General features: G+C 43.5%; 1 long non-coding RNA gene across 1 annotated transcript; it reads right to left on the bottom strand.

The window, feature by feature from the left end:
• Window positions 1-3,917: 3,917 nt before the first annotated feature.
• On the bottom strand, window positions 3,918-7,164 carry LOC310713685. Its single transcript, XR_014529405.1, has 3 exons — window positions 6,711-7,164; window positions 5,762-5,891; window positions 3,918-4,855 (listed from the first exon to the last, which is right to left on the bottom strand). It is a non-coding gene; the product is annotated as an uncharacterized lncRNA (long non-coding RNA).
• Between the last annotated feature and the right edge of the window lie 6,344 nt (window positions 7,165-13,508).

A 13,508-nucleotide genomic window follows, 5' to 3' on the forward strand; every position in this document is an offset into this window, starting at 1 on the left:
ACAGAAGTAAGCCCATTGAATCCTGTGGAGCTTATCCCTAGGTACATGGGCTTGGAATTGCAGCCTTAGGGGCTCTGACATCTGAGGCTGCATGCTTCTTACCAGAGCTAAAACATTTATTTATTTATAACAATTAATTGTTTCTGTGTCTGCAAAGACAGTCCACTTGGAAGTTGTTTAAAACAGTTTTAAACAGTTTTCATGTTGTAACCTGTCCTGGTACCTTATAGGGAAGGATGGGTAATAAATAAGAATAAGAATAAGAATAATACATAAGCAAGAAAGATAACTTTCTTTGATAACCTCCCCCCCCCCCAATTTTTTTTATTCATTTTATAACACAAATAAAGAACACAAACAGAAAAACAAACAATACAAACAAATTCTTGTCATATACTTATTTTTCTAAACATTGTTAAGTGGGCTTCTCCAAATCCCACCTACCCCTGGTTTAAGCAATGGACCTCCATCTATGCTCAACCTATATATCTGCAAATAAATGCAAACAGAAATGCACTCTCAGACCACATTGCCCTGCCGCCAGCGCCCACAATGGAAACACTTCCTCACCAACCACTTCCTCACCTGATGTGAGAAAGGGATCTACTGGCATAAAATAGCTCTGCATGTGTACATCAGTATTTTGCATGTACCCCAATCTCTGAGTGGCAAGAGGCGTGTGTGTGTGTTCCAGCACATATCTAGGGTTCGGTTTCCTTGGAATTAAGGTCAGTGGAGACTGTGGTGTCTTCAGAATATATGGAAGATATACAATGGTGCCTCGCAAGACGAAATTAATCCGTTCCGCGAGTCTCTTCGTCTTGCGGTTTTTTCGTCTTGTGAAGCACGGCTATTAGCAGCTTAGCGGCTATTAACGGCTTAGCGGCTTTAAGAAAAAGGAAACAAACTCGCAAGAACTCGCAAGACGTTTCGTCTTGCGAAGCAAGCCCATAGGGAAATTCGTCTTGTGGAACGACTCAAAAAATGGAAAACTCTTTCGTCTAGCGAGTTTTTCGTCTTGCGGGGCACCACTGTACACCCTGAGCATAAGATGGAGAGCCTCACACCATCAACACTCCAATAGACCTTGCTTCCCCATTAGGTGTCCATGGAAGACATCTGAAGGCAGCCCTGTTTAGAGAAGCTTTTAATGTTTAACAGACCATTGTATTTTAATATTTTGTTGGAAGCCGCCCAGAGTGGCTGGGGAAACCCAGCCAGATGGGCGGGGTATAAATAAATTTATTATTATTATTATTATTATTATTATTATTATTATTATTATTATAGCCAGTGATTTGGGTTCAGCACAGAACAAGATAAGCCTCTGCGTCTCCAGCATCAGCCAAACCTGCACACACAGCTCTGGCTATTGTTCTTCTACCTCACAAAATATTATCTTAACAAAGCAACAGGTTTGATTTCCTCTTACAGAGTCTACCCTCATTTACACAGGATCACAGGTCTGGAAGGGATCTACGTGTATCATCCAGACTGACCCCCCAAAAACATTTACAACAGAGCAAATGCACAGATAGTAAATAAACATTTCTGTTGTGGGCACTGGTGGTAGAGTGAAGTGGTCTTGGCCTATGTCAGTAATGAGGGAGGGGGGCAGGGATAGTCTGTGTGCCCCCAAATGTTCTTTCAACACTTGGGGTTGGGTTTCTGCAGGGCTCCATTCTTAAACTTCACCCCAGGACAGTGGCGTTCCTGTCATGTGTTTCTTTAGTACACAAAAGCCAGCCATTATTCATTATTCTGAAGTTTACGTTTCAAGTATTAGGAGGCAGTGATCTCATTGCAATAAAAAACCGAAACCTATATATTACAGACCAGCAAGGACCACCACAGCCCTCAAGTATGCATTCAGCCAAGCTGCATTGCTAAGAGATGACATGTTCCCCCGTTAGCAATCCTTAGCCAGTCGCTTTTCTCCTGGTTTTTAAAATGTTATCTTTATTTATTATTATTTTAACCCAGGGTAGTTTCCCTGCTATAAACATAGAGCATACACCAATCAAAGCTAGACCCCAAGGAGAAAAGCAGTGGGAAAAACTCCAAACACATGTTGTGACAGGACTTCGCAAACACTCTGGGTGCGATGGTGGATGCCAACAAATTCTTTGAAGAAGAGGGTTTACTTTCAAAGCAGTCTTTCCCCCTGTCTTAGGGCTGAGTCTCATCGCCACTCAGCACACAGCTGGTTTTCGTTTTGTTCTTGCTCAGCCTAGATTGCAGGGTTCACATGGCTAGAGGATTCTGATCTTTCTTTCTTTTAATATGCAGTGGTACCTCTGGTTATGAACTTAATTCATTCCAGAGATCTGTTCTTAACCTGAAACCGTTCTTAACCACTTTAGCTAATGGGGCCTCCCTCCGCCGCGCGATTTCTGTTCTCATCCTGAGGTAAAGTTCTTAACACGAGGTACTACTTCTGGGTTAGTGGGGTCTGCCCAAAGTGTTTGTAACCCGAGATGTTTGTAAGCCGAGGTACCACTGTAATATTTTTATTGATTTTGCAATACTATACATTAAGTGAACACAAAATGAAAACATACAATGAGGAAATGTAAACACCCCCTCCCTTGTCCACTCAGCAGAAGCCAAGTACGGTAGATATTCTTGTTTACAATCATTAATTGTGCTTGTTGACTGTCCATTTTTGCCATTCCTTCAATGGGCGTCTTGTGTTTCATATCCTCACAGTCTCCATCTCAGTACAGGCCAACCAAAAAGTGACGAATTGCAATGATGGGACAATATCTTCTGCACATGCCTTGAAAAGTGAGCAAAATATATCCATTTCAGAGAAAAGGGCTGCCATGGAAGCAACCCTGGTGACTTTCCAAAGCTATCTAATGAGCTTCATGACCAAGTTTGGATTTGAACCAAGCATTTCCCCAGTCCATATATCCAACTCTCTGTTCATAACTTTTTGCTATGGACTTAATCAATGAACAAAGAGAGAAGACCCCCTAACCCCCGCCCCCATCATTATTTTTCAATTTGGAAAGATTCAGGAAGAAGGCTTGGCAAACGTAAGCAGGGTAACAGCTCCAGACAGATGGCAGGCCAGGATAAAATGGAACAAATTAATCTCTGGGGCAATGGCAGTTCTTTGATTTTTCTTACACTGCAGAAAAATGCTTAGATTGGCTACATTCCAGGCCAGCAACTAAGCAACACTTTGAACAAGCCATCCAGAAAGAGTTTGATATGAATATGTGTATCTCCTGCAGGCAAGCAACCATTCTACTGGGAGTCTCACTGAAGTTAGACTCAGGGACTTAATTCTGATTAGATTCAGGGTTAGGGTCCATATAAAAGAAGGGTAGCAAATTTCTAGAAGCAGGGACAGTAAAACCAGGAAGAAAGAAAAATTGTGATTGAGACAAAGCAGGAAATATGACATGGTATGTTTGAAAGCAATCAAACCAGATCAGCACTCAAATTATTTGGTAAGGTGAACCGCCCTGGGCCTAAAATCTCTAGATGGAGGAGAAGATGCCTTTTAAAATACTGCTGGTGTGTGTTGCTGGGGTTGTCATTCTTTAACTGTGAGCGCTTCTAGGTGTTTTGAAACAAGGGACTTGTGAAGTAAAATCTGGATGGAGGAAGAAGTGGGTACATCTTGCCTCTAGTACACACATACGTCAGCGCATGCATATAAACATTTACAGTACATGCCATTTAGTAGCCAGGCAGTTCTGACATATACTGCAGTGAGTTTTAATATGGAGGAGCTATAGCTAAGCAGCAGATCTCATGCTATGCACAAAGAAGGTGTCCAGGAAGGGCTGGGAAAGACCCGTCTCTTCACAGGGGAGAGCTACTGCCAGTCAGTGTCTGGTCCAACCTAGTTTAAGGCAGCTTCCAATGTTCCTATTCTGAGCTGGTTAACGGTTTATAGGACGATGCTGTTTTTCTGGTGTGTCTCTAACCCAGGCACCTTCTTTGCATTTAAATAAGGGTAGGTAACACAAGCGTGGACTAAATAGAGTGAACAGCAGGCAGAGAAAAGTGTTAATTAATGCATAATAGTGGGACAGTTGTGTGTTCGTGTGAGCTGGCAATGAGCTGTGGCGTGAAAACGGAGGGCCTTGTTTTTGTCTGTGAAACCCCGATGACCGTGGGATGAGTGTGTATACACTGTGGAGGAAGCCTGTTTTATACCAACATCTGCTCTCTGAAACAACTGTCTCCGGGCCTTACAACATGATCGATTACAGAGCATCTGAAGTTGTAACCACCGCTGTGGAACTAGTCATACTGCTTATGCGTTTGTTTGGCTTTTGCCCTCTGCCGGCTTATGTGATATTTTATTTTCCTTTGTGACAGGCCTACGCCTCTTGTGATCCCCAAGATAAACGTAGCCCAGCAGCCAGGGAGGGTGGCCTGCCAGTAGCTTGATGAGCCCCCCTCATCTTTACAGTTCCAGGAAGCAAAAACTGGTTGACTGGTCTTCTAGGAGGCCACGGGACATGCTTGGTGGGCTGCATGCAGCTCGGTAGGCCATTAATTGCTCGACATAGCAAGCTGAAAGGAACTAATCATGTTTACAGAGCTCAATGGGCCATCCTATCTGGTATAAATAAACGTCCTGCCACAGACAAACTCATTATTAATTGTTCTGCACTTCAAATGAAATTGTTTGCTGATCAGATTATGCCTCTCGCCTGGATCTTCTCAACAGCAAAGCTGCTGAGTTTCTTCTCTCTGGCTGGTCACATGCTGCCCTCTACCTGTTTCCCCTCTCCTGATTCAAGGTGCTTTTGTTGTTGCTGTTTGTAGGATAATTTCACAACAGATGTAGTGTACACATAGGGGAAAACTCTCCTCATGGTCTCCCAGCCTGTGTAAATGCATAATATATGCATTTAAACACAGACATACACACGTTTGATTATTTCATGCCTCCTGCCATAGCTGTCAACCTTCCCTTTTTTTGTGGTAAATTCCCTTATTTCAGCGCCGTTTCCCGCTGCTTCCTGCTGCTATCCCAGATTGTTAGATATCCCGTAGACTGTCCCCGCGACAGGTGAGGCTGATTTTCGAGGCTGCTGATCCCTTATTTTCAAATCTGAAAGTTGACAGCTATGCCTCCTGTTAAAATGGAACAGATAAAGTGTGACCCTTATTTTAGATCAAAAAGCAAAAAAGCCGGTGGTTTGATGAAAATGTTGCCTCTTCTACCAGTCTGTGAATAATTCAGCCATTTCTCCCAAAGACAGAAATCTGGAAATGAACCAGCAACCTACAATGTCTGTCGGTTTAACTGAGTTCCTTGGAAAGGCATTCTGCGGCAATATGCAACTAATTACACCAGGCATAGGCAAACTCGGCCCTCCAGATGTTTTGGAACAAGTCCCATCATCCCTAGCTGACAGGACCAGTTGTCAGGGATGATGGGAGTTGTAGTCCCAAAACATGGAGGGGAGAGTTTTCCTGTGCCTGAATTACACAGAAGAATGCAGTTAACTGATCTGTTTTTAATAGAAAAAAGCAGCAAGTTCTGTAGCTTTATTATGATCAGTGCAAAGTCACAAGTAGTGAGCAAGCTTTTGTGTTCACCCAAACTCTTCTTCAGGCTAAATGTTAAAAAGAGTTTTGGGGGACTCAAACACTTGCTAATTTGTGGCTGTTTAGTTGTTTTTAAAATAGGTTTTGTCCTCTCCCACCCCAGCACGTAAAACCCTGAGACATTAAAAAGTCACTCTATCCCACAGTTACCCTTTGTGCTGTCACCCAATGCCCTTACATCAGCGTTCACTGTTCTTTGCCGATGACGTTGGCATCCCTGCGCATTTCTTCAGTTTGTGCAAGAGCAAAGCAAGCAATGGCTTGGTCTGTTGGGCTTAGGTACCTGGCAGTTCAGCTCCACCTGCTGGCTTATTGAATAAATGACAAGCGGTTGTTTATACAGTAATCTGCTATTCCAATGATAACAGTCCTAGAAATCAATCGATCCAGAGAGTCACAAGCTATGAACATCCAGAAGGGTGGAAATGGAAAACTGGATGAGTGAGAGACAAGAGGCTTTGGAAAGAAAATGAACTTTAAGGTCTACAAACATTTTGGAGTTGCAAATAATCTACCTTTACATTAATATGCCTAACAAGGGAATAATAAATCGAATCATAGAATTGTAGCGTTGGAAGGGACCCCAAGGGTAATCTAGTCCAACCCCCTGTGATCCATCCAAGGAAGGCGAGTCCACCACATTCAGAGGGAGTCCCGTTCCACTGCTGAAGAGCACTTACTGTCAGAAAGTTCTTCCTGAAGTTTGATTGGAATTCCCTTTCGCATAACTTGAAGCCATTGGTTTAGGGAAGCTTTTAATGTTTGATGCATTACTGTATTTTAATATTGTGTTGGGAGCTGCCCAGAGTGGCTGGGGGAAACCCAGCCAGATGGGCGGGGTATAAATAAATTATTATTATTATTATTCGGGTCCTAGCCTCCGGAGCAGGAGAAAACAAGCTTGCTGCATCTCCCGTGTGGCAGCCCTTCAGATATTTGCAGATGGCTATCATATCGCTTCTCAGTCTCCTCTTTTCCAGGCTAAACCGACCCAACTAGATGGAGAGGCCTCTAATACCAACCTTGTTGACTTCTTGTCACTTGCATCTCTTTGCCCAAGGCCATGGGTGTGTGTGTGTGTGTGTGTGTGTGTGTGGATTTGTATGTTTGAGAACTGTCATAATTACCTCAGTTCAAATCTGTCTCCTGTTGCTGGTTGACCTTAGGTATTTTAAGAATGCTTTGTGATCTATTAGATGTAGTTTTCAGTCAGCTTCTTTTGGATTACCACCCTGGGACCAGTTGATGAACTGGAACGTTAGAAAGAACACTAACAAACAAGATGTGGCTAAGCTGGTACTGCTGCATTTGCTCATTTTGATAAGTAGGTTTAAGGACCTCTGCCCCAAAGTCCTGCCCTGAAGAGCCTTCCAGTGGATCAGGCCAAAGGCCCATCTAGTCCAGCTTCCTGGTCTCACAATGGTCAATCAGATGCCGATGGGAAGCCGGCGAGTGAGACCTGAGCTCAACAGGCCTCTGCCTACTTGTGATTCCTAGCTTTCTGCCTTCTACAGTAAATCAGGAGTGATGGGAGTTACAATTCAGCAGAATCTGGAAGGCCACAAGTTCACCATCCTAATACAGTGGTACCTCGGGTTAAGTACTTAATTCGTTCTGGAGGTCTGTTCTTAACCTGAAACTGTTCTTAACCCGAAGCACCACTTTAGCTAATGGGGCCAGGCCTCCTGCTGCTGCCACGCCGCCGGAGCACGATTTCTGTTCTCATCCTGAAGCAAAGTTCTTAATCTGAAGCACTATTTCTGGGTTAGCGGAGTCTGTAACCTGAAGTGTATGTAACCCGAGGTACCACTGTATAAAATAATGTTATAAATAAATACAGTATTTCCCTCTTTTTTATTCATTCTTTTATTTATATCTTATACATTTATTTACAGTTTATACATTCTTTTTTTTAAAAATCCCACAAAGTAATTTTCATAAATAAGAATAAAAATGTGCACCCCAACACCGAGACCATTCCATTGTAACTATCCAACCTCCCAAAATTTCAACACTTCTTGCGATGGTTTGACCCTTTTCCGTTTTAACAGTACAAATTCTACAAACACTCTCCATATCTCCTCAAAATCATTTCACCTGCATATTCAATCTTACCTTAATGTTAATTTATCATTAATTGCTATACCTCACACCTCTTTATACCATTCTTCCATTTTATATTCTGCTTGCCCCTTCCACTTCCTAGCTATAATAATTCTTGCAGCTGTCAATAAATTTGTGAGCAAGTCCTTCATAGCCTGTGAAGCTTCCACCCCATCGTGAATTGATAATAATGCTTCCTCTGGACTTTTGGTCAGCTTTAACCCAGTGATTTCTGTTATCTCCTAAATACAATAAATTTAAGGGCTGGGTTGTTTCCATGGAGTCTCCAAATGCTCAAGCGAATTCTAGAGCTGTGCATAATCTGACACAAAGGGTGTTTGTTTGATGCATTAACACATTTAGGCACTTGTATCATTCATGTCTTATATCATTCATGCCAATGCAAGGAGAGCAATAATCCAAAAAGCCGGCAGGTTTATTTGCTCATGTCTGTTTCTATGGTGATGTTGCTAGGCAGCATTGAGACACCTCACTCATGATCCTGGCTTGCTGGGGAAGAAGGTGGTTCATACATGCAGTTAGGGGGCTTGTTTTCACGCTTTGCTTCAGTAAGAACCCACAAGTGCACTTTTCAGTGACATGGTATCCAGACACCCGTTCGCAAGAGCAAGGTGTGCTTCATTCCAGATCTCCAGTACAGGGGAAAGCACGACATCAACAAAACAAAGCAACAGATCAAACACACAAGTGTGACGATGTCCCCAGATTGCCTCTCTTTGAAATTTGCTGCCCTCGCCTCCTCTTTCCAACTGCTGTCAAATGACAGGTGCCACCTACGCCGATGGTACCAATTTATCTGGAAGAATATAAAACGTTGCAGTCTTATCACCAGATTCCATTTTATTTTGCATTGAGCGTCTGCAGCAGAAATCCCTCTGCTTTAGCAGATGCTTCTTCTAGCGTTGGGTCTCTTCCAGGACCGGATTTAGGTTTGATGAGGCCCTAAGCTACTGAAGGTAATGGGGCCCTTTATATGTCCTGCTGTCCTTTGTCAACAACAAATTGTCACTGTTTTTTGTGTTGAATATATGCTATGTGGTAATTTATAGGCCCAATAGGTATCTAAAGCCATTTGCACATGTTGCCACACAGCCAGTCCACGCAGAATGTAGGCACCCTAGATATAGAAAGGAGCAAACCAGTGATATTTTAGGGAGCAGGTTAGCAGGCGCCATTACTTACATCATAGGAGCCTACACAACACAAAATACTGTTGCTATATGTAGGTTTTATTTTATTTGTTTTTTATCTTATATTTTGCAAATGTACATCAGGTTTTATTTCCTTTAAATTGGGGGGGGGGGGGAGTGGGGCCCTAAGCTATAGTTTGTTGAGTTTATACGTAAATCTGGCACTGGTCTCTTCCAACATTAGTGTGCACTCAGTTGTGATGATTTGTATAACGCCAGGTTTAGGATTTCAGTGCTCAGGGATGTAAGCTGAGAGGGGGAGTTCCCGATGGGCAGTGGGTGATGACATGGTCTGAAGGAAAAATTGTGGCATTTTAAAAACACAGTTTGGAAAGGGTGGGCATAACACCATTTTGGCACTGGCTAGTGGAGGCTGCCCTGAGAGATCGGGAGCCATGACTGACTGCTGCTTTGGCCCCAAGTTTGCTGAAGCTATGGGAGGGGCAATGAAAGACACTATTGGGGTATAATGTTCTGCACCCCCTCCATTACAGACTTCCAGGTGTAAATATGCATTAATAAACCATATTTCTTAAAGACACTAGCCCCTGCTGTGACTCGATCTTCCCAATGGAAATACAACCCTGAAAAATGCTTGGAACCCAACCCGCTGGAAGTTTGTGCATCGCTTGGTAGAGATTGGCGTGCAGCCTTCATAACAGTATTGCCAGCTCTGCCGTCCAGGATTTCAAACAAGCATCTCTCCCAGTCGTACCCGGAGACGCTGCAGGATAGAACATGGGGCCTTTTGCCTGCAAAGCAGGTGCTTTTAACACCGAGTCATGAAAGCGAAATAAGAAGTCATACCAAAAGAAATATGAAACTTCATGGCACAAAGGGGATAAATGGTGGCTCTGCTACAGGCTGGGGGTGAGCTCTGTGTGCCTCATGAACAGGGAAGCAGCAGGAATGTTATGCTGGAGTGGAAACCTCTTGCAGGAAATACAGGCTTAAGCCACTTGCATGGTTGCAGCACACATGGCGAACAAACTGAGTCTCTCAGTGCTTCCTCCACACAAGTCCATGCCTGGGAGGAATAGTGGAGACGAGAGACCACAAAGTGGTGGTCAGTATCCATGTTTAAACTGGCCCTAAACATTATGCTCTCATTTCCCCCTTAATACTCTTTCTCTCACCATTTCTTTCCACCAGAGGGAGCCATATATGCAAAATGAATAAAGAAATCAGTATTGTTTTCAGTGGTACCATCCTCTTTAGGATGCTTCCAGATGATCTGTGCACTGAGTATGCATCCTGATTTGTTTGCAAGGAGATTAGATGAGGTGGACTATTTAATGGGCATCCAGTCTGATTTATTTTCAGGGAGGTTAGATGATGTTGCATCAAAGGAATCACCATCCCACCTTTTCCATTGCATCTACCCATCACTTTCCTTAGCACAAGAAGTCCAGCCTTTCAGGGAAGCAGGTTTGTTGTGCAAGGCCTCCCAATCACACTTAATCATGCAGCCTGAATTTGCCCATACCTGCCTGAATTCCACCTGAAAATAGTGACACTCTGGAAGTGCTCTTTGTTGTTGTTGTTGTTGTTGTGGTTGTGGTTGTGGTTGTTGTTGTTTAGCCGTTTAGTCGTGTCCGACTCTTCGTGACCCCATGGACCAGAGCATGCCAGGCACTCCTGTCTTCCACTGCCTCTCGCAGTTTGGTCAAACTCATGCTGGTAGCTTCGAGAACACTGTCCAACCATCTCGTCCTCTATTGCCCCCTTCTCCTTGTGCCCTCCATCTTTCCCAACATCAGGGTCTTTTCCAGGGAGTCTTCTCTTCTCATGAGGTGGCCAAAGTATTGGAGCCTCAGCTTCAGGATCTGTCCTTCCAGTGAGCACTCAGGGCTGATTTCCCTAAGAATAGATATGTTTCATCTTCTTGCAGTCCATGGGACTCTCAAGAGTCTCCTCCAGCACCATAATTCAAAAGCATTAATTCTTCGGCGATCAGCCTTCTTTATGGTCCAGCTCTCACTTCCATACATCACTACTGGGAAAACCATAGGACCTATACGGAAAAACTATACGGACCTTTGTTGGCAAGGTGATGTCTCTGCTTTTTAAGATGCTGTCTAGGGAAGTGCTCTTACTTACAGCAAACACACATTCTCTAAGCGTGGATCCTTACATAGCCAGAATGCTGCTATCCATTCAAGGGAGGGAGGGGCCCCATCCCCCCCAAAACTCCCAACAATTCAGTGAGAACTGAGTATGCTCAGTCGTCCTGGAATGTGGACTTTTTTGAGGCAAGGAAGCATGGAAACGCAGGCAGGGGGAGTGTAATGTAATGTAATGGCATATCCTGGGAAAAGGTTTGGCTGGCTGGCTGGCTCAAACTACGAACACTGTAACAGTCTGTTGCAGATCCCTCTTGTATTTATCAGAATGCACATGAATAAATTGCCATTGTGCTGCCTGAGTTGTTATTTTTTAAACCAGCTAAATCCTTTGTTTTCTACAGATGTGTTTCTTCCTTACATTATCTCAATTTTCTAATTTTGTAGAGAACAGATGTTTTATGGGCAGAAATAAGCATATTGGAGAAGGGGACATCAAAGCCAAACCAGCTTTGATCAAGAATCAAAATGAAATGAAGAAGCAAGGCAATTATTATAATATTGCCTGCCTGGTCTTCCTCTTCAACTCAATTAACTGTTTTGCCTATCACATTTGCTGACATTGGCCAGAAATCAAGATGAAATTAGCTGTGTTTGACTCTTCTTGTTGCTGCAGCATAAACACTGAAGGAGACCAGCAGAGATCAGTCAGAAAACCTTAAAGTCTAACCGCCCTTTCCTCTGTGCAGTAGGCCCTAGTATAAATACATCATAATACCTCTCCCTCTAAATTTCAAGACTTGTTTTGCAGCCCTTCACATGCACATAGCTGGAATTAAGTCCTGTTAAGCAAAGTGGGATTTACTTCCCAATAAACATACATAGCATTGCACTGCACAACTGCACTCTTAGGCATGCTCACTCAGGAGTAAACTCCATTGAATTTAGCAGGATTTGCTTCTGAGTAAATGTGCATAAGGCCCCCTCTGCGCTATGCATTCAAAGCAGCATGAAACCACTTTAAATAGTTGTGGCTTCCCTCAGAGAATCCTGGTAACTGTAGTTCCTTCAGGGCACTGAGAGTTGTTATGAGACGCCTTCTTCCCTCACAGAGCTACAATTTCCAGAGTAGTTTAAAAAGCAGTCCCTCTTCTCAGGGAACTCTGGAGACTGTAGCTCCGTGAGGGAAAAAGGATTCTCTTTAACAACTCTCAGACCCTTAACAAACACCCTGCAAGCAAATTGGGATGAATGCTCATCATCATCATCATAAAAGCAGAGTGAAAATTCTACAGGACGTGCACAGATTGAAAACAAAGCATTACAGTACATCCTCCCTAAAACATTTGCAGGTGCAAAACGTATTGCAAGCGGTATTGTCAGGAGGGATCCATAGTTTTGTAGGCTTTGTAGAAGGAAAAGCAGGATGAATGCTGAATAAACTGTTGACATTATTTATTTGGAAGAGTTTGCCAGGCCAAACCTGTGTGAAAGTGCTGATAGTTCCTTACGGAACAGGACTCTGTCAAGTTAGGTTACTTCCTCAGAGCAAAACTTTGGCAAGTCAGCAGCCACGACCACCCTCTCTGCCAGAGGGATTTGCTTCAGGGTAACCTGGATAGATATATCAGCAGTAGATGACTACATTCGCCAGTCTAGATTGATTTGCATTGTAAAAATGAAGGAAATATTTCCCCAGGAAGTAATTACCACTGGTGTTTCCCCAATAACACTGTGTAGCAAAGATTGTTTTTTCCACCAACACAGTGGACATTTCATAACGAGCCCTGCAAACGCGCCAGCCAGCTAAGAGACGTTTTGCCTCTTTTTGTTTTGCTCCCTATACTGTTGTCACCTTGAGGGCTCACATTTGCTCCGCTCTGGTCACAAAACGGGTTTTGCTTCCTCTGAGGGCTTTGTTTTCTGCCACTGAACTCTCTTGCCCTCTCTGCTGTGTACTGCAATGTACAGTTATTTTCCCCAAAGTTAGCTGATCCTTATCAGTTTGGCAAGTCAGAGGGGGAGAAGCACTTTCTCCCAATCCCTGCTATTTTCAGAGCTTGTTACGTTTTAGCTACTATTTGTTTATTGCATTTCTAGAATACATTTTTCTATGAAGAGCTGGAAGTGGGGGCACAGTTGCCCCCCACCTCATTCACCACCACCACCACCCCACAACATTCCTGTTAGGTAGGTTAGGTTGAGAGACAGTGACTGGCCCAAGGTCAACCGGTGAGCTTCATGGCTGAGTGGGGATTTGAACCCATGGCCTTCCAGGTCTTGGTCCACCACTCTAACCCAGTGGTTCTCAAAGGGTGTGGCATGTCACACTGGTGTGGAAGGAGAGGATCGCAAATAAGGTGAGAATATTCAAGGACAATCAAAGAAACATTTAATCCTTTCAGCATAGCATAGTATAGTCTGAAAATAAATTATTTTGGAAATACAACCAGAAACAGTACCCACACCTCTCTTCAAGAGCATTGGCTATTACAGTATTCTACAGCTCTCCACAACATATTGTTGTGAACAGGGATTTTCACCTCTG

Source organism: Podarcis liolepis, assembly GCF_965112155.1.
Source record: "Podarcis liolepis genome assembly, chromosome: 8".
Lineage (NCBI taxonomy): Eukaryota > Metazoa > Chordata > Lepidosauria > Squamata > Lacertidae > Podarcis > Podarcis liolepis.